The following is an 18,979-nucleotide window of genomic DNA, read 5'->3' on the forward strand; positions in this document are numbered from 1 at the left end:
GTCCCGTGATGTACTTAAATGTCTCAATCATGTCTCCCCTCTCCCTACGCTCCTCGAGAGTGTAGAGCTGCAATTTGCTCAGTCTTTCTTCGTACGGGAGACCCTTTAGCCCCGAGACCATCCTGGTGGCCATCCGCTGAACCGATTCAACTCTGAGCACATCCTTACGGTAATGTGGCCTCCAGAATTGAACACAGTATTCCAGATGCGGTCTCACCATGGCTCTGTACAGTGGCATCATGACTTCAGGTTTCCTGTTGACGAAGCTTCTCTTGATACAGCCTATCATTTGCCGTGCTTTAGATGAAGCCTTCTCCACTTGAGTGGCTGCTTTCATGTCAGCACTGATGATTAGTCCTAAGTCTCGTTCTGCCGTAGTCCTAGTTAAAGTTTCTCCATTCAGGGTGTAAGTTCTGCAAGGATTTCCGTTGCCGAGATGCATGACCTTACATTTCTTGGCGTTGAAGCCCAGCTGCCAGATCAAGGACCAACTTTCTAAAGTACGCAGGTCTTGCTCCATAGCATCCTGAAGATTATAGCCGTTTACTACATTGCATAGTTTGGCGTCATCAGCGAATAAGGTTACCTTGCCTTGGAGCCTTTGAGTCAGATCCCTAATGAATATGTTGAAGAGGAGTGGGCCCAGGACCGAACCCTGTGGTACTCCGCTGGTCACCTCTGACATTTTAGAAAGGGTACCGTTGACCACCACCCTCTGAAGTCTGCCACTAAGCCAATCTTTAACCCATGCAGTTAGAGTCTCTCCTAATCCCATAGAATTCATCTTGTTCAGCAGCCTGCGGTGTGGGACGCTGTCAAACGCTTTGCTGAAGTCCAGGTACACGACGTCCAAGGACTCTCCTGAGTCTAGTCTTCTTGTTACCCAGTCAAAGAAGCTTATTAGATTGGACTGGCATGACCTACCCTTGGTGAATCCATGTTGGCTGGGATCCCGGAGATTTCCCTCGTTCAGGATCGTATCTAATTTATACTTAATTAGTGTTTCCATGAGTTTGCACACTATTGAGGTGAGGCTTACCGGTCTATAGTTTGCAGCCTCAGCCTTGCAACCCTTTTATGTAGAGGAACGACATTGGCTGTTTTCCAGTCCAACGGAACTTTCCCCGTACTTAGTGAGAGATTGAAGAGCACCGCCAACGGTTCTGCCAGGACATCTCTCAATTCTCTGAGCACTCTTGGGTGTAAATTGTCCGGTCCCATGGCCTTGTTTACCTTTAGCCTTGCCAGTTCGTTGTAGACGTCCCCAGGAGTGAACTCAACGTTCTGAAACGGGTCATCCACGTCTTGTATTATCATCAATTGTGGTCCGTGTCCCGGTGCTTCGCAGGTGAAGACTGAGCAGAAATATTCATTTGGTAGTTCTGCTTTTTCTGAATCCGCCACCGCGTAGTTTCCGTCCGGTTGTCTAAGGCGTACTATACTGTCTGTGTTCCTTTTCCTATCGCTGATATACCTAAAGAAGGCTTTGTCCCCTTTTTTAATGTTTTTTGCCAGAGCTTCCTCCACTCGACGTTTTGCCTCCCTAACTGCTGTTTTGACCGCTGCCGATCTGGTCTTATATTCTACTTTAGTTTCTCTTCTCTGGGTGCGTTTGTAGGAAAGAAATGCTTTTTTCTTCTCCTTAATGAGGAGTGAGATCTCTTCAGTGAACCATTGGGGTTTGTTGTTTCTTTGCCGTTTATCTACTGATTTTATGTAGCGATTAGTTGCTTCGTGTATGGATGATTTCAGGTACGACCACATAGTTTCCACATTTCCGGTCTCTGCTTGGTCCTGTAGCGTCTGATGAACGTGATCTCCCATACGTGCGAAGTTGGCGCCCCGAAAGTTGAGCACCTTTGTTTTTGTGGTTGATTTAGGGGATCCTTTCCCAATGTTGAACCATACCATGTTATGGTCGCTGGAGGCTAGCGTATCTCCTACCGAGACCTCTGAGATGCTTTCCCCGTTTGTGAGTACCAGGTCTAGGATCGTCTGGGCCCTAGTGGGCTCCGTTACCATCTGTCTGAGATGTACTCCTTTTATGGAGTTCAGAAGCCTCCTGCTGCTGCTGGTTGCTGCTGAAAATGTGTTCCAGTCTGCGTCAGGCATATTGAAGTCCCCTAGCAGCACAGTGTCACCCCGTAGAGTTATATTCTCTATGTCTTCAATTAATTCTGCGTCCATGTTTTCCGGTTGTCTTGGAGGTCTGTATACCACACCAAGATACAGGCATTTTTTACTACCTCGTGCCAGGTTAACCCAGAGGGACTCCCCGGTATACTTGACATCAGTGATCCTGGTAGTTTTGATGTCTTCCTTAATGTATAGTGCTACCCCTCCATCTAACCTGCCCTCTCTGTCCTGACGAAGTAGATTGTACCCCGGTATAGCCATATCCCACCCATGTGCGTCAGTGAACCAAGTCTCGGATATTGCCACCACGTCCAGGTTGGCATCCCTTATTTCAGTTTCTAGTTCTATAATTTTATTGCCTAAACTGTGTGCATTAACATACATGGCCCTCCACACTTTGTGTTTGCTGAGTCCCTGTAAGGCTATTCCTGACCGAGTCTGTGTGGCTCCAAGAGAACTGTTTGCATATTGGGGTCCTTACCTCGGAATCTGAGTGTCGACTCGTCCCATCAGGATAGTTCCTTTCCACCCCAGTATATGAGTAGGTCCCCTCCCCCAACTTACCTAGTTTAAAGCCCTGCGAAGTAGGCGGGCTAGTCGGTGTCCAAAGATGTTCTTACCTCTGCTGGTCAAATGGAGTCCGTCTGGTCCCTGTAGTCCTTGCAGCGCCTCTCTATGATCCAGGAATCCGAAGTTCATATCTCGACACCATCCTCGTAGCCATTCGTTCGTTCTCAGGATGCATTCATCTCTGGCTCTTCCCTTGCCTCTAACTGGTAGGATTGATGAGAAGACTACCTGCGCACTTGTCTGCTTCAGCCTCTCACCCAAGGCTCCGAAGTCTCTGGCGATGGTTTCTGGGGTGTTCCTGGCAGTGTCATTCGTACCTATATGGATAAGAAGCATAGGAAAATGGTCATGAGGTGTAAGTAATTTCCCTAGGCTGGTGGTGATGTCCCGTATTTTGGCACCAGGCAGACAGCAAACCTCTCTTGATTGTGCATCCGGTCTGCAGATTGGTCCCTCGGTGCCCATCAGCATGGAGTCCCCAATGACTATAACTCTGCGCTTCTTCCGTTGTGGAGGAGGAGGAAGTCGGTCAGCAGATGGGGTTGCGTGTTGGGCCTGTTCTTCGAGTTCTTCGTGCTGGGCCTGCTCCTGTACCTTGTCGGCAGCTTCTTCCTGAAGAATCTGGAATCTATTCTTCAGGACGAGATGCGGGGTTGATGTAGGGCCGGCCTGTTGGGGAGAAAAAGAAGAGGATGAAGAGATTGAAAAAAAGGAGGGGGGATCTTCTATGTTTACTGTGGAAGAGGTCACCAACTGCCAGGTGTCATTGCCGCCAGCCATTTCCTGTAACCCAAATGTTGGCTTCAAAACTGATGATTTGGGTGTCTCAAGAATGGACTTGTCGTGGGTCTGCTCTGTAATTTGGGACAACTCCTGAACGACTCCGTCGATGTAGGCTTCATCCTCTCGGATGCTTCTCAGGCGAACCACCTCCTCCCTGAGGCTCCGCAGTTCTTGCATGAGGGCTCCGTCCAGCTGAGCAGCCTCCTCTGTCTGCGTGGAGGCTGTAGTGTAGTGTCGGGGGATGGATTCGGTCTGCACGGAGACCTCTGTCCACCGCCCTGAGTCCTCCTCCCTTCGTTCGCCGTCCGTGATCTCCTCCAGGGTCCCCATGGTGACTGGAATGCTGGATGTGGTTGTACCCTTGGCGCTTCTAGTCCTCCCTGCCATTTTCAAGTTGTGAATTAGGTCAGCCTGTCAGTAAATTAGAAAAAGAAAGGAGAGTTAGAAAAAATCCTGCTGAGAGCTAGTGCGAGATTATGAAAGATTTAGGTGTCTGAGAGAATAAGAAGTTAAGAGCTGAGGGTATCTGAAAGGGGTTAGCTGAGTGTGAGTTAGCTTGGCGTGCAGCTAGCTGAAAGAATAGAGAGAGAAGAGAAGAATGGGAACAGAAGAAAAGGTTTTTTTTGTTGTTTTTTTTTGTTTGTTTTTTTAAGTTAGAAGTTTAGAGTTCTCTGCTGGGCTGCCTGTGCTCCTTCTAAGGCTCCTTCGCAAAGGCGCTCTCGCTAAGGCGAGCGCCTTTGCCGCTCGCATTCGCCGCGCACCGAACGGCCGCGCGCCGTTGGCACCCCCCTCTTAATGGGGAGTCCTGCGCTGGTGTCGCGGCTGGTGACGCGGGTGGGCGGAGCTAACTCTCGCCGCTACCCGCTCCTCACCGCCGCACCTCTCCTCTCCCGGCTCCCTGAAAAAAAAAAGCTGCTGCTGTTTTTTTTTTTTCCTCAGCCACGCGGCTGCTGTGGCGACCTTCTTCACGCCGGCTCCCTTCTCTTAATGGGGAGTCCTGCGCTGGTGTCGCGGCTGGTGACGCGGGTGGGCGGAGCTAACTCTCGCCGCTACCCGCTCCTCACCGCCGCACCTCTCCTCTCCCGGCTCCCTGAAAAAAAAAGCTGCTGCTGTTTTTTTTTTTCCTCAGCCACGCGGCTGCTGTGGCGACCTTCTTCACGCCGGCTCCCTTCTCTTTTTGGAAAATAAAGTATATTCACAGGAAGACATTTTGCAGCTGCTGAGGCAAAGGGCAAAACTTCCAAGCCAGCTGAAATAGCTCAGTTGGGAGAGCATTAGACTGAAGATCTAAAGGTCCCTGGTTCAATCCTAGGTTTCAGCAGTCTTTTTCTCACCTAACAGAGTAGAAAAGGCCCCCAAGATATTACAGCCCACCTCCATAAACAAAAGCATTCGAGCACAGTAGGGGATCAATCCCAGCTGAGGTAGCTAGACCCCCTGAAGGAAAGTATTGTTATAGGAGGCAGATCTCGGTTACAGGAGATCCAACAACATAGAACTTTCTGGGTAAATCTTTAGCAACAATATTGCCTGGCATTTATCACTAGATCAATTTTAGTTTGGGGATTCCTTAAATGAAGGCCAAAGGCTCAGGCATTAAAGTGAGAATTAACCTTGGTGGATTATTAGAAATGGAAAGAAATGCATCAAGAGAGGCTGGCAATTATATGATGTACAGCATCACATTCCTTCAAAACCTATGCGTGTTTTTAGTTCCATGGTGTAATGGTTAGCATTCTGGTCTCTGATTCCACGAATCTGACTTCAAAACTCAATGGAACCTGTTTTCCTTTAAAGCTAAATGGTGGGATATAGGTACATTAAGAGTCAAATTGTAAAGGGCCTTTACCAATGGAAACTGGTTGGAAAGAAGGAGTAGAAACCATTTTCTTTACTCGGGACAAGTAAGTTTGTATGCGTAGATTTCCTTAAGGAGAAAGGATCAGTACAAGGAAAGCAACATCCAAGAAGGTAACTCATGGCCTTTAAGACTTTTGGATGGATAACGACCAGTGACCATTTGGCTTTTGGACTGCTATGTTATGCATGAATACCACTGACATTGAGGCTTTTGGAATTTCTGGTGTAGGTAGACCATGAGATAGAGTTTCCGATGAGCGAGGGCAGAACGTTGGTCTTAAATAGCCTTCTCTTTTTGGAGAAGAATATATATTTACAGGAAGACATTTTGCAGCTGTTGAGGCAAAGGGCAAAACCACCAAACCAGCTGAAATAGCTCAGTTGGGAGAGCATTAGACTGAAGATCTAAAGGTCCCTGGTTCAATCCCAGGTTTCAGCACTCTTTTTCTCCCCTAACAGAGTAGAAAAGGCCCCCAAGATATTATCAGCCCACCTCCATAAACAAAAGCAGTCGAGAACAGTAGGGGATCGTTCCCAGCTGTGGTAGCTAGACCCCCCCCCCCTATAGGAAAGCATTGCTGTAGGAGGCAGATCTCGGCTGCAGTAGTTCTAACAACATGGTACCTTCAGGATTAATCCTTAGCAATAAAATTTCCTAGCATTCTTCAATAGATCCTTTTCAGCTTGGGGATTCCTTGAATGATGGCAGAAGGCGCAAGCATTAAAAGTGAGAAGTGACCTTGATGGATTATTAGATATGGAAAGAATTGCTTTAAGAGAGTCTAGCAATTGTATAATGTACAGCATCCCATTCTTTCAAAACTTGTATATGTTGTTGGTTCCATGGTGTAATTGTTAGCACTCTGGACTCTGAATCCAGGAATCTGAGTTCAAATCTCAGTGGAACTTGTTTTCCTTTAATGCTTAATGTCGGGAAATAGCTACTTTAAGAGGCAAATTGGCAAGGTTCTTTACCAATGGAAACTGGTTGGAAAGAATGAGTAGCAAACCATTTCCCTTCCCTGGACAAGTAGGTTTGAATGCGTACATTTCCTTAAGGAAAAAGAATCAGTATAAGAAAAGCAAAATCCAAGCAGGTCACCCATGGCATTTATGACTTTTGGATGGATAACGACCAGTGACAATTTGGCTTTTGGACTGCTATGTTATGCATGAATACCACTGACATTGAGGCTTTTGGAATTTCTGGTGTAGGTAGACCATCAGAGTTTTCGATGAGCGAGGGCAGAACGTTGGTCTTAAATAGCCTTCTCTTTTTGGAAAAGAAAGTATATTCACAGGAAGACATTTTGCAGCTGTTGAGGCAAAGGGCAAAACCACCAAAGCCAGCTGAAATAGCTCAGTTGGGAGAGCATTAGACTGAAGATCTAAAGGTCCCTGGTTCAATCCTAGGTTTCAGCATTCTTTTTCTCACCTAACAGAGTAGAAAAGGCCCCCAATATATTACAGCCCACCTCCATAAACAAAAGCATTCGAGCACAGTAGGGGATCAATCCCAGCTGAGGTAGCTAGACCCCCTGAAGGAAAGTATTGTTATAGGAGGCAGATCTCGGTTACAGGAGATCCAACAACATAGAACTTTCTGGGTAAATCTTTAGCAACAATATTGCCTGGCATTTATCACTAGATCAATTTTAGTTTGGGGATTCCTTAAATGAAGGCCAAAGGCTCAGGCATTAAAGTGAGAATTAACCTTGGTGGATTATTAGAAATGGAAAGAAATGCATCAAGAGAGGCTGGCAATTATATGATATACAGCATCACATTCCTTCAAAACCTATGCGTGTTTTTAGTTCCATGGTGTAATGGTTAGCATTCTGGTCTCTGATTCCACGAATCTGACTTCAAAACTCAATGGATCCTGTTTTCCTTTAAAGCTAAATGGTGGGATATAGGTACATTAAGAGTCAAATTGTAAAGGGCCTTTACCAATGGAAACTGGTTGGAAAGAAGGAGTAGAAACCATTTTCTTTACTCGGGACAAGTAAGTTTGTATGCGTAGATTTCCTTAAGGAGAAAGGATCAGTACAAGGAAAGCAACATCCAAGAAGGTAACTCATGGCCTTTAAGACTTTTGGATGGATAACGACCAGTGACCATTTGGCTTTTGGACTGCTATGTTATGCATGAATACCACTGACATTGAGGCTTTTGGAATTTCTGGTGTAGGTAGACCATCAGAGTTTCCGAAGAGCGAGGGCAGAACGTTGGTCTTAAATAGCCTTCTCTTTTTGGAGAAGGAAGTATATTTACAGGAAGACATTTTGCAGCTATTGAGGCAAAGGGCAAAACCACCAAACCAGCTGAAATAGATCATTTGGGAGAGCATTAGACTGAAGATCTAAAGGTCCCTGGTTCAATCCTAGGTTTCAGCACTCTTTTTCTCCCCTAACAGAGTAGAAAAGGCCCCCAAGATATTATCAGCCCACCTCCATAAACAAAAGCAGTCGAGCACAGTACGGGATCAATTCCAGCTGTGGTAGCTATACCCCTTGAAGGAAAGTATTGTTATAGGAGGCAGATCTCGGTTACAGGATATCCAACAACATAGAACTTTCTGGGTAAATCTTTAGCAACAAAATTGCCTGGCATTTATCACTAGATCATTTTTAGTTTGGTGATTCCTTAAATGAAGGCCAAAGGCTCAGGCATTAAAGTTAGTATTGACTTTGGTGGATTATTAGAAATGGAAAGAATTGCATCAAGAGAGGCTAGCAATTATATGATGTACAGCATCACATTCCTTCAAAACCTATGCGTGTTTTTAATTCCATGGTGTAATGGATAGCATTCTGGTCTCTGATTCCACGAATCTGACTTCAAAACTCAATGGATCCTGTTTTCCTTTAAAGCTAAATGGTGGGATATAGGTACATTAAGAGTCAAATTGTAAAGGGCCTTTACCAATGGAAACTGGTTGGAAAGAAGGAGTAGAAACCATTTTCTTTACTTGGGACAAGTACGTTTGTATGCGTAGATTTCCTTAAGGAAAAAGGATCAATACCAGGAAAGCAACATCCAGGAAGGTAACTCATGGCCTTTATGACTTTTGGATGGATGGCGACCAGTAACTCTTTGGCTTTCTGACTCCTGTGTTATGCATGAATCCCACTGACACTGAGGCTTTTGGAATTTCTGGTGTAGGTAGACCATGAGAGTTTTCGATGAGCGAGGGCAGAACGTTGGTCTTAAATAGCCTTCTCTTTTTGGAAAAGAAAGTATATTCACAGGAAGACATTTTACAGCTGTTGAGGAAAAGGGCAACACCGCCAAACCAGCTGAAATAGCTCAGTTGGGAGAGAATTAGACTGAAAATCTTAAGGTCCCTGGTTCAAATCCAGGTTTCAACAGTCTTTTTCTCCCCTAACAGAGTAGAAAAGGCCCCCTAGAGATTCCCCGCCCACCTCCATACATAAAAGCAGTCCAGCACAGTAGGGGATCGTTCCCAGCTGTGGTAGCTAGACCCCCCCCTCTAGGAAAGCATTGCTGTAGGAGGCAGATCTCGGCTGCAATAGTTCTAACAACATGGTACCTTCAGGTTTAATCCTTAGCAATAAAATTGCCTAGTATTCTTCAATAGATCCTTTTCAGCTTGGGGATTCCTTGAATGATGGCAGAAGGCGCAAGCATTAAAAGTGAGAAGTGACCTTGGTGGATTATTAGATATGGAAAGAATTGCTCTAAGAGAGTCTAGCAATTGTATGATGTACAGCATCCCATTCTTTCAAAACTTACATATGTTGTTGGTTCCATGATGTAATGGTTAGCACTCTGGACTCTGAATCCAGGAATCTGAGTTCAAATCTCAGTGGAACCTGTTTTCCTTTAATGCTTAATGTCGGGAAATAACTACTTTAAGAGGCAAATTGGCAAGGTTCTTTACCAATGGAAACTGGTTGGAAAGAAGGAGTAGCAAACCATTTCCCTACCCTGGATAAGTAGGTTTGTATGCATAGATTTCCTTAAGGAAAAAGGATCAATACCAGGAAAGCAACATCCAGGAAGGTAACTCATGGCCTTTATGACTTTTGGATGGATGGCGACCAGTAACTCTTTGGCTTTCTGACTCCTGTGTTATGCATGAATCCCACTGACACTGAGGCTTTTGGAATTTCTGGTGTAGGTAGACCATCAGAGTTTTCGATGAGCGAGGGCAGAACGTTGGTCTTAAATAGCCTTCTCTTTTTGGAAAAGAAAGTATATTCACAGGAAGACATTTTGCAGCTGTTGAGGCAAAGGGCAAAACCACCAAAACCAGCTGAAATAGCTCAGTTGGGAGAGCATTAGACTGAAGATCTAAAGGTCCCTGGTTCAATCCTTGGTTTCAGCATTCTTTTTCTCACCTAACAGAGTAGAAAAGGCCCCCAAGATAGTACAGCCCACCTCCATAAACAAAAGCATTCGAGCACAGTAGGGGATCAAGCCCAGCTGAGGTAGCTAGACCCCCTGAAGGAAAGTATTGTTATAGGAGGCAGATCTCGGTTACAGGATATCCAATAACATAGAACTTTCTGGGTAAATCTTTAGCAACAATATTGCCTGGCATTTATCACTAAATCATTTTTAGTTTGTGGATTCCTTAAATGAAGGCCAAAGGCTCAGGCATTAAAGTGAGAATTAACCTTGGTGGATTATTAGAAATGGAAAGAAATGCATCAAGAGAGGCTGGCAATTATATGATATACAGCATCACATTCCTTCAAAACCTATGCGTGTTTTTAGTTCCATGGTGTAATGGTTAGCATTCTGGTCTCTGATTCCACGAATCTGACTTCAAAACTCAATGGATCCTGTTTTCCTTTAAAGCTAAATGGTGGGATATAGGTACATTAAGAGTCAAATTGTAAAGGGCCTTTACCAATGGAAACTGGTTGGAAAGAAGGAGTAGAAACCATTTTCTTTACTCGGGACAAGTAAGTTTGTATGCGTAGATTTCCTTAAGGAGAAAGGATCAGTACAAGGAATGCAACATCCAAGAAGGTAACTCATGGCCTTTAAGACTTTTGGATGGATGACGACCAGTGACCCTTTGGCTTTCTGACTCCTGTGTTATGCATGAATCCCACTGACAATGAGGCTTTTGGAATTTCTGGTGTAGGTAGACCATCAGAGTTTCCGATGAGCGAGGGCAGAACGTTGGTTTTAAATAGCCTTCTCTTTTTGGAGAAGAAAGTATATTTACAGGAAGACATTTTGCAGCTATTGAGGCAAAGGGCATAACCACCAAACCAGCTGAAATAGCTCAGTTGGGAGAGCATTAGACTGAAGATCTAAAGGTCCCTGGTTCAATCCCAGGTTTCAGCACTCTTTTTCTCCCCTAACAGAGTAGAAAAGGCCCCCAAGATATTATCAGCCCACCTCCATAAACAAAAGCAGTCGAGCACAGTACGGGATCAATCCCAGCTGTGGTAGCTATACCCCTTGAAGGAAAGTATTGTTATAGGAGGCAGATCTCGGTTACAGGATATCCAACAACATAGAACTTTCTGGGTAAATCTTTAGCAACAAAATTGCCTGGCATTTATCACTAGATCATTTTTAGTTTGGTGATTCCTTAAATGAAGGCCAAAGGCTCAGGCATTAAAGTTAGAATTGACTTTGGTGGATTATTAGAAATGGAAAGAATTGCATCAAGAGAGGCTAGCAATTATATGATGTACAGCATCACATTCCTTCAAAACCTATGTGTGTTTTTAATTCCATGGTGTAATGGATAGCATTCTGGTCTCTGATTCCACGAATCTGAGTTCAAAACTCAATGGAACCTGTTTTCCTTTAAAGCTAAATGGCGGGATATAGGTACTTTAAGAGTAAAATTATGAAGGGCCTTTACCAATGGAAACTGGTTGGAAAGAAGGAGTAGAAACCATTTTCTTTACTTGGGACAAGTACGTTTTGTATGCGTAGATTTCCTTAAGGAAATAGGATCAATACCAGGAAAGCAACATCCAGGAAGGTAACTCATGGCCTTTATGACTTTTGGATGGATGGCGACCAGTAACTCTTTGGCTTTCTGACTCCTGTGTTATGCATGAATCCCACTGACACTGAGGCTTTTGGAATTTCTGGTGTAGGTAGACCATCAGAGTTTTCGATGAGCGAGGGCAGAACGTTGGTCTTAAATAGCCTTCTCTTTTGGAAAAGAAAGTATATTCACAGGAAGACATTTACAGCTGTAGAGGAAAAGGGCAACACCGCCAAACCAGCTGAAATAGCTCAGTTGGGAGAGAATTAGACTGAAAATCTTAAGGTCCCTGGTTCAAATCCAGGTTTCAACAGTCTTTTTCTCCCCTAACAGAGTAGAAAAGGGCCCCTAGAGATTCCCCGCCCATCTCCATACACAAAAGCAGTCCAGCACAGTAGGGGATCAATCCCAGCTGTGGTAGCTAGACCCCCCCTCTAGGAAAGCATTGCTGTAGGAGGCAGATCTCGGCTGCAATAGTTCTAACAACATGGTACCTTCAGGTTTAATCCTTAGCAATAAAATTGCCTAGCATTCTTCAATAGATCCTTTTCAGCTTGGGGATTCCTTGAATGATGGCAGAAGGCGCAAGCATTAAAAGTGAGAAGTGACCTTGGTGGATTATTAGATATGGAAAGAATTGCTCTAAGAGAGTCTAGCAATTGTATGATGTACAGCATCCCATTCTTTCAAAACTTACATATGTTGTTGGTTCCATGGTGTAATGGTTAGCACTCTGGACTCTGAATCCAGGAATCTGAGTTCAAATCTCAGTGGAACCTGTTTTCCTTTAATGCTTAATGTCGGGAAATAACTACTTTAAGAGGCAAATTGGCAAGGTTCTTTACCAATTGGAAACTGGTTGGAAAGAAGGAGTAGCAAACCATTTCCCTACCCTGGATAAGTAGGTTTGTATGCATAGATTTCCTTAAGGAAAAAGGATCAATACCAGGAAAGCAACATCCAGGAAGGTAACTCATGGCCTTTATGACTTTTGGATGGATGGCGACCAGTAACTCTTTGGCTTTCTGACTCCTGTGTTATGCATGAATCCCACTGACACTGAGGCTTTTGGAATTTCTGGTGTAGGTAGACCATCAGAGTTTTCGATGAGCGAGGGCAGAACGTTGGTCTTAAATAGCCTTCTCTTTTGGAAAAGAAAGTATATTCACAGGAAGACATTTTGCAGCTGTTGAGGCAAAGGGCAAAACCACCAAAACCAGCTGAAATAGCTTAGTTGGGAGAGCATTAGACTGAAGATCTAAAGGTCCCTGGTTCAATCCTAGGTTTCAGCATTCTTTTTCTCACCTAACAGAGTAGAAAAGGCCCCCAAGATATTCAATCCCACCTGAGGTAGCTAGACCCCCTGAAGGAAAGTATTGTTATAGGAGGCAGATCTCGGTTACAGGATATCCAATAACATAGAACTTTCTGGGCAAAACTTTAGCAACAATATTGCCTGGCATTTATCACTAGATCATTTTTAGTTTGTGGATTCCTTAAATGAAGGCCAAAGGCTCAGGCATTAAAGTGAGAATTGACCTTGGTGGATTATTAGAAATGGAAAGAAATGCATCAAGAGAGGCTGGCAATTATATGATGTACAGCATCACATTCCTTCAAAACCTATGCGTGTTTTTAGTTCCATGGTGTAATGGTTAGCATTCTGGTCTCTGATTCCACGAATCTGACTTCAAAACTCAATGGAACCTGTTTTCCTTTAAAGCTAAATGGTGGGATATAGGTACATTAAGAGTCAAATTGTAAAGGGCCTTTACCAATGGAAACTGGTTGGAAAGAAGGAGTAGAAACCATTTTCTTTACTCGGGACAAGTAAGTTTGTATGCGTAGATTTCCTTAAGGAGAAAGGATCAGTACAAGGAATGCAACATCCAAGAAGGTAACTCATGGCCTTTAAGACTTTTGGATGGATGACGACCAGTGACCCTTTGGCTTTCTGACTCCTGTGTTATGCATGAATCCCACTGACAATGAGGCTTTTGGAATTTCTGGTGTAGGTAGACCATCAGAGTTTCCGATGAGCGAGGGCAGAACGTTGGTCTTAAATAGCCTTCTCTTTTTGGAGAAGAAAGTATATTTACAGGAAGGACATTTTGCAGCTATTGAGGCAAAGGGCAAAACCACCAAACCAGCTGAAATAGCTCAGTTGGGAGAGCATTAGACTGAAGATCTAAAGGTCCCTGGTTCAATCCCAGGTTTCAGCACTCTTTTTCTCCCCTAACAGAGTAGAAAAGGCCCCCAAGATATTATCAGCCCACCTCCATAAACAAAAGCAGTCGAGCACAGTACGGGATCAATCCCAGCTGTGGTAGCTATACCCCTTGAAGGAAAGTATTGTTATAGGAGGCAGATCTCGGTTACAGGATATCCAACAACATAGAACTTTCTGGGTAAATCTTTAGCAACAAAATTGCCTGGCATTTATCACTAGATCATTTTTAGTTTGGTGATTCCTAAAATGAAGGCCAAAGGCTCAGGCATTAAAGTTAGAATTGACTTTGGTGGATTATTAGAAATGGAAAGAATTGCATCAAGAGAGGCTAGCAATTAAATGATGTACAGCATCATGTTCCTTCAAAACCTATGCGTGTTTTTAATTCCATGGTGTAATGGATAGCATTCTGGTCTCTGATTCCACGAATCTGACTTTAAAACTCAATGGAACCTGTTTTCCTTTAAAGCTAAATGGCGGGATATAGGTACTTTAAGAGTAAAATTATGAAGGGCCTTTACCAATGGAAACTGGTTGGAAAGAAGGAGTAGAAACCATTTTCTTTACTTGGGACAAGTACGTTTGTATGCGTAGATTTCCTTAAGGAAAAAGGATCAATACCAGGAAAGCAACATCCAGGAAGGTAACTCATGGCCTTTATGACTTTTGGATGGATGGCGACCAGTAACTCTTTGGCTTTCTGACTCCTGTGTTATGCATGAATCCCACTGACACTGAGGCTTTTGGAATTTCTGGTGTAGGTAGACCATCAGAGTTTTCGATGAGCGAGGGCAGAACGTTAGTCTTAAATAGCCTTCTCTTTTGGAAAAGAAAGTATATTCACAGGAAGACATTTTACAGCTGTTGAGGAAAAGGGCAACACCGCCAAACCAGCTGAAATAGCTCAGTTGGGATAGAATTAGACTGAAAATCTTAAGGTCCCTGTTCAAATCCAGGTTTCAGCAGTCTTTTTCTCCCCTAACAGAGTAGAAAAGGCCCCCTAGAGATTCCCCGCCCACCTCCATACACAAAAGCAGTCCAGCACAGTAGGGGATCGTTCCCAGCTGTGGTAGCTAGACCCCCCCCTCTAGGAAAGCATTGCTGTAGGAGGCAGATCTCGGCTGCAATAGTTCTAACAACATGGTACCTTCAGGTTTAATCCTTAGCAATAAAATTGCCTAGCATTCCCTTCAATAGATCCTTTTCAGCTTGGGGATTCCTTGAATGATGGCAGAAGGCGCAAGCATTAAAAGTGAGAAGTGACCTTGTGGATTATTAGATATGGAAAGAATTGCTCTAAGAGTCTAGCAATTGTATGATGTACAGCATTCCCATTCTTTCAAAACTTACATATGTTGTTGTTCCATGGTGTAATGGTTAGCACTCTGGACTCTGAATCCAGGAATCTGAGTTTCAAATCTCAGTGGAACCTGTTTTCCCTTTAATGCTTAATGTCGGGAAATAACTACTTTAAGAGGCAAATTGGCAAGGTTCTTTACCAATGGAAACTGGTTGGAAAGAAGGAGTAGCAAACCATTTCCCTACCCTGGATAAGTAGGTTTGTATGCATAGATTTCCTTAAGGAAAAAGGGATCAATACCAGGAAAGCAACATCCAGGAAGGTAACTCATGGCCTTTATGACTTTTGGATGGATGGCGACCAGTAACTCTTTGGCTTTCAGACTCCTGGTTATGCATAAATCCCACTGACACTGAGGCATTTTGGAATTTCTGGTGTAGGTAGAACCATCAGAGTTTTCGATGAGCGAGGGCAGAACGTTGGTCTTAAATAGCCTTCTCTTTTTGGAAAAGAAAGTATATTCACAGGAAGACATTTTGCAGCTGTTAGGCAAAGGGCAAAACCACCAAAACCAGCTGAAATAGCTCAGTTGGGAGAGCATTAGACTGAAGATCTAAAGGTCCTGGTTCAATCCTAGGTTTCAGCATTCTTTTTCTCACCTAACAGAGTAGAAAAGGCCCCCAAGATATTACAGCCCACCTCCCTAAACAAAAGCATTCGAGCACAGTAGGGGATCAATCCCAGCTGAGGTAGCTAGACCCCCTGAAGGAAAGTATTGTTATAAGAGGCAGATCTCGGTTACAGGAGATTCCAACAACATAGAACTTTCTGGGTAAATCTTTAGCAACAATATTGCCTGGCATTTATCACTAGATCAATTTTAGTTTGGGGATTCCTTAAATGAAGGCCAAAGGCTCAGGCATTAAAGTGAGAATTAACCTTGGTGGATTATTAGAAATGGAAAGAAATGCATCAAGAGAGGCTGGCAATTATATGATGTACAGCATCACATTCCTTCAAAACCTATGCGTGTTTTTAGTTCCATGGTGTAATGGTTAGCATTCTGGTCTCTGATTCCACGAATCTGACTTCAAAACTCAATTGGAACCTGTTTTCCTTTAAAGCTAAATGGTGGATATAGGTACATTAAGAGTCAAATTGTAAAGGGGCCTTTACCAATGGAAACTGGTTGGAAAGAAGGAGTAGAAACCATTTTCTTTACTCGGGACAAGTAAGTTTGTATGCGTAGATTTCCTTAAGGAGAAAGGATCAGTACAAGGAATGCAACATCCAAGAAGGTAACTCATGGCCTTTAAGACTTTTGGATGGATGACGACCAGTGACCCTTTGGCTTTCTGACTCCTGTGTTATGCATGAATCCCACTGACAATGAGGCTTTTGGAATTTCTGGTGTAGGTAGACCATCAGAGTTTCCGATGAGCGAGGGCAGAACGTTGGTTTTAAATAGAAACATAGAAACATAGAAAGATGACGGCAGATAAGGGCCATAGCCCATCAAGTCTGCCCACACTATTTACCCACCCTCTTAAATCTACTGACCCCCTAAAGAATAATTGTAATTAACTGTCACTCTACTGACCCGCTCATTCAGTCCTAGTGACCCTAACCCTTGGCATGACCTCGTAGGGATCCCACATAGGTATCCCATTTGTTCTTGAAGTCTGAGATGCTAGCGTGCCTCGACCACCTGCACTGGAAGCTCGTTCCAATGCTCAATCACTCTCTCCGTGAAGAAGTATTTCCTGGTGTCTCCACGAAACTTCCCTCCCCTGAGCTTGAGCGGATGTCCTCTTGTGGTCGAGGGTCCCCTGAGAAGAAAGATATCATCTTCCACCTCTACCCGTCCCGTGATGTACTTAAATGTCTCAATCATGTCTCCCTCTCCCTACGCTCCTCGAGAGTGTAGAGCTGCAATTTGCTCAGTCTTTCTTCGTACGGGAGACCCTTTAGCCCCGAGACCATCCTGGTGGCCATCCGCTGAACCGATTCAACTCTGAGCACATCCTTACGGTAATGTGGCCTCCAGAATTGAACACAGTATTCCAGATGCGGTCTCACCATGGCTCTGTACAGTGGCATCATGACTTCAGGTTTCCTGTTGACGAAGCTTCTCTTGATACAGCCTATCATTTGCCGTGCTTTAGATGAAGCCTTCTCCACTTGAGTGGGCTGCTTTCATGTCAGCACTGATATTAGTCCTAAAGTCACGTTCTTGCCGTAGTCCTAGTTAAAGTTTCTCCATTCAGGGTGTAAGTTCTAGCAAGGATTTCCGTTGCCGAGATGCATGAACCTTACATTTCTTGGCGTTGAAGCCCAGCTGCCAGATCAAGGACCAACTTTCTAAAGTACGCAGGTCTTGCTCCATAGCATCCTGAAGATTATAGCCGTTTACTACATTGCATAGTTGGGCGTCATCAGCGAATAGGTTAACCTTGCCTGGAGCCTTTGAGTCAGATCCCCTAATGAATATGTTGAAGAGGAGTGGGCCCAGGACCGAACCCTGTGGTACTCCGCTGGTCACCTCTGACATTTAGAAAGGGTACGTTGACCACCAACCTCTGAAGTCTGCCACTAACCATCTTTAACCCATGCAGTTAGAGTCTCTCCTAATCCCATAGAATTCATCTTGTTCAGCAGCCTGCGGTGTGGGACGCTGTCAAAACGCTTTGCTGAAGTCCAGGTACACGACGTCCAAGGACTCTCCTGAGTCTAGTCTTCTTGTTACCCAGTCAAAGAAGCTTATTAGATTGGACGGCATGACCTACCCTTGGTGAATCCATGTTGGCTGGGATCCCGGAGATTTCCCTCGTTCAGGATCGTATCTAATTTATACTTAATTAGTGTTTCCATGAGTTTGCACACTATTGAGGTGAGGCTTACCGGTCTATAGTTCGCAGCCTCAGCCTTGCAACCCTTTTTATGTAGAGGAACGACATTGGCTGTTTTCCAGTCCAACGGAACTTTCCCGTACTTAGTGAGAGATTGAAGAGCACCGCCAACGGTTCTGCCAGGACAATCTCTCAATTCTCTGAGCACTCTTGGGTGTAAATTGTCCGGTCCCATGGCCTTGTTTACCTTTAGCCTTGCCAGTTCGTTGTAGACGTCCCCAGGAGTGAACTCAACGTTCTGAAACGGGTCATCCACGTCTTGTATTATCATCAATTGTGGTCCGTTGTCCCGGTGCTTCGCAGGTGAAGACTGAGCAGAAATATTCATTTGGTAGTTCTGCTTTTTCTGAATCCGCCACCGCGTAGTTTCCGTCCGGTTTGTCTAAGGCGTACTATACTGTCTGTGTTCCTTTTCCTATCGCTGATATACCTAAAGAAGGCTTTGTCCCCTTTTTTAATGTTTTTTGCCAGAGCTTCCTCCACTCGACGTTTTGCCTCCCTACTGCTGTTTTGACCGCTGCCGATCTGGTTTATATTCTACTTTAGTTTCTCTTCTCTGGGTGCGTTTGTAGGAAAGAAATGCTTTTTTCTTCTCCTTAATGAGGAGTGAGGATCTCTTCAGTGAACCATTGGGGTTTGTTGTTTCTTTGCCGTTTATCTACTGATTTTATGTAGCGATTAGTTGCTTCGTGTATGGATGATTTCAGGTTACGACCACATAGTTTCCACATTTCCGGTCTCTGCTTGGTCCTGTAGCGTCTGATGAACGTGATCTCCCATACGTGCGAAGTTGGCGCCCCGAAAGTTGAGCACCTTTGTTTTTGTGGTTGATTTAGGGGATCCTTTCCCAATGTTGAACCATACCATGTTTATGGTCGCTGGAGGCTAGCGTATCCCTACCGAGACCTCTGAGATGCTTTTCCCCGTTTGTGAGTACCAGGTCTAGGATCGTCTGGGCCCTAGTGGGCTCCGTTACCATCTGTCTGAGATGTACTCCTTTTATGGAGTTCAGAAGCCTCCTGCTGCTGCTGGTTGCTGCTGAAAATGGTTCCAGTCTGCGTCAGGCATATTGAAGTCCCCTAGCAGCACAGTGTCACCCCGTAGAGTTATATTCTCTATGTCTTCATTAATTCTGCGTCCATGTTTTCCGGTTGTCTTGGAGGGTCTGTATACCACACCAAGATACAGGCAATTTTTTACTACCT

General features: G+C 44.4%; 9 non-coding genes across 9 annotated transcripts; all 9 read left to right on the forward strand.

The window, feature by feature from the left end:
- Positions 1–4,737: 4,737 nt before the first annotated feature.
- TRNAF-GAA lies at positions 4,738–4,810 on the forward strand. Its single transcript has one exon. It is a non-coding gene; the product is annotated as a tRNA-Phe (tRNA).
- Positions 4,811–5,715: 905 nt separating this feature from the next.
- TRNAF-GAA lies at positions 5,716–5,788 on the forward strand. The gene has a single exon. It is a non-coding gene; the product is annotated as a tRNA-Phe (tRNA).
- A 398-nt stretch (positions 5,789–6,186) lies between these two features.
- TRNAQ-CUG lies at positions 6,187–6,258 on the forward strand. The gene has a single exon. It is a non-coding gene; the product is annotated as a tRNA-Gln (tRNA).
- Positions 6,259–6,698: 440 nt separating this feature from the next.
- Positions 6,699–6,771, forward strand: TRNAF-GAA. Its single transcript has one exon. It is a non-coding gene; the product is annotated as a tRNA-Phe (tRNA).
- A 2,344-nt stretch (positions 6,772–9,115) lies between these two features.
- TRNAQ-CUG lies at positions 9,116–9,187 on the forward strand. The gene has a single exon. It is a non-coding gene; the product is annotated as a tRNA-Gln (tRNA).
- A 1,414-nt stretch (positions 9,188–10,601) lies between these two features.
- TRNAF-GAA lies at positions 10,602–10,674 on the forward strand. The gene has a single exon. It is a non-coding gene; the product is annotated as a tRNA-Phe (tRNA).
- Positions 10,675–12,042: 1,368 nt separating this feature from the next.
- On the forward strand, positions 12,043–12,114 carry TRNAQ-CUG. The gene has a single exon. It is a non-coding gene; the product is annotated as a tRNA-Gln (tRNA).
- Positions 12,115–12,554: 440 nt separating this feature from the next.
- Positions 12,555–12,627, forward strand: TRNAF-GAA. The gene has a single exon. It is a non-coding gene; the product is annotated as a tRNA-Phe (tRNA).
- Positions 12,628–13,484: 857 nt separating this feature from the next.
- On the forward strand, positions 13,485–13,557 carry TRNAF-GAA. Its single transcript has one exon. It is a non-coding gene; the product is annotated as a tRNA-Phe (tRNA).
- The last annotated feature ends 5,422 nt before the right edge of the window (positions 13,558–18,979 follow it).

The sequence above is a fragment of the Geotrypetes seraphini genome, chromosome 1 (genome assembly GCF_902459505.1).
Source record: "Geotrypetes seraphini chromosome 1, aGeoSer1.1, whole genome shotgun sequence".
Classification (NCBI taxonomy): Eukaryota; Metazoa; Chordata; class Amphibia; order Gymnophiona; family Dermophiidae; genus Geotrypetes; species Geotrypetes seraphini.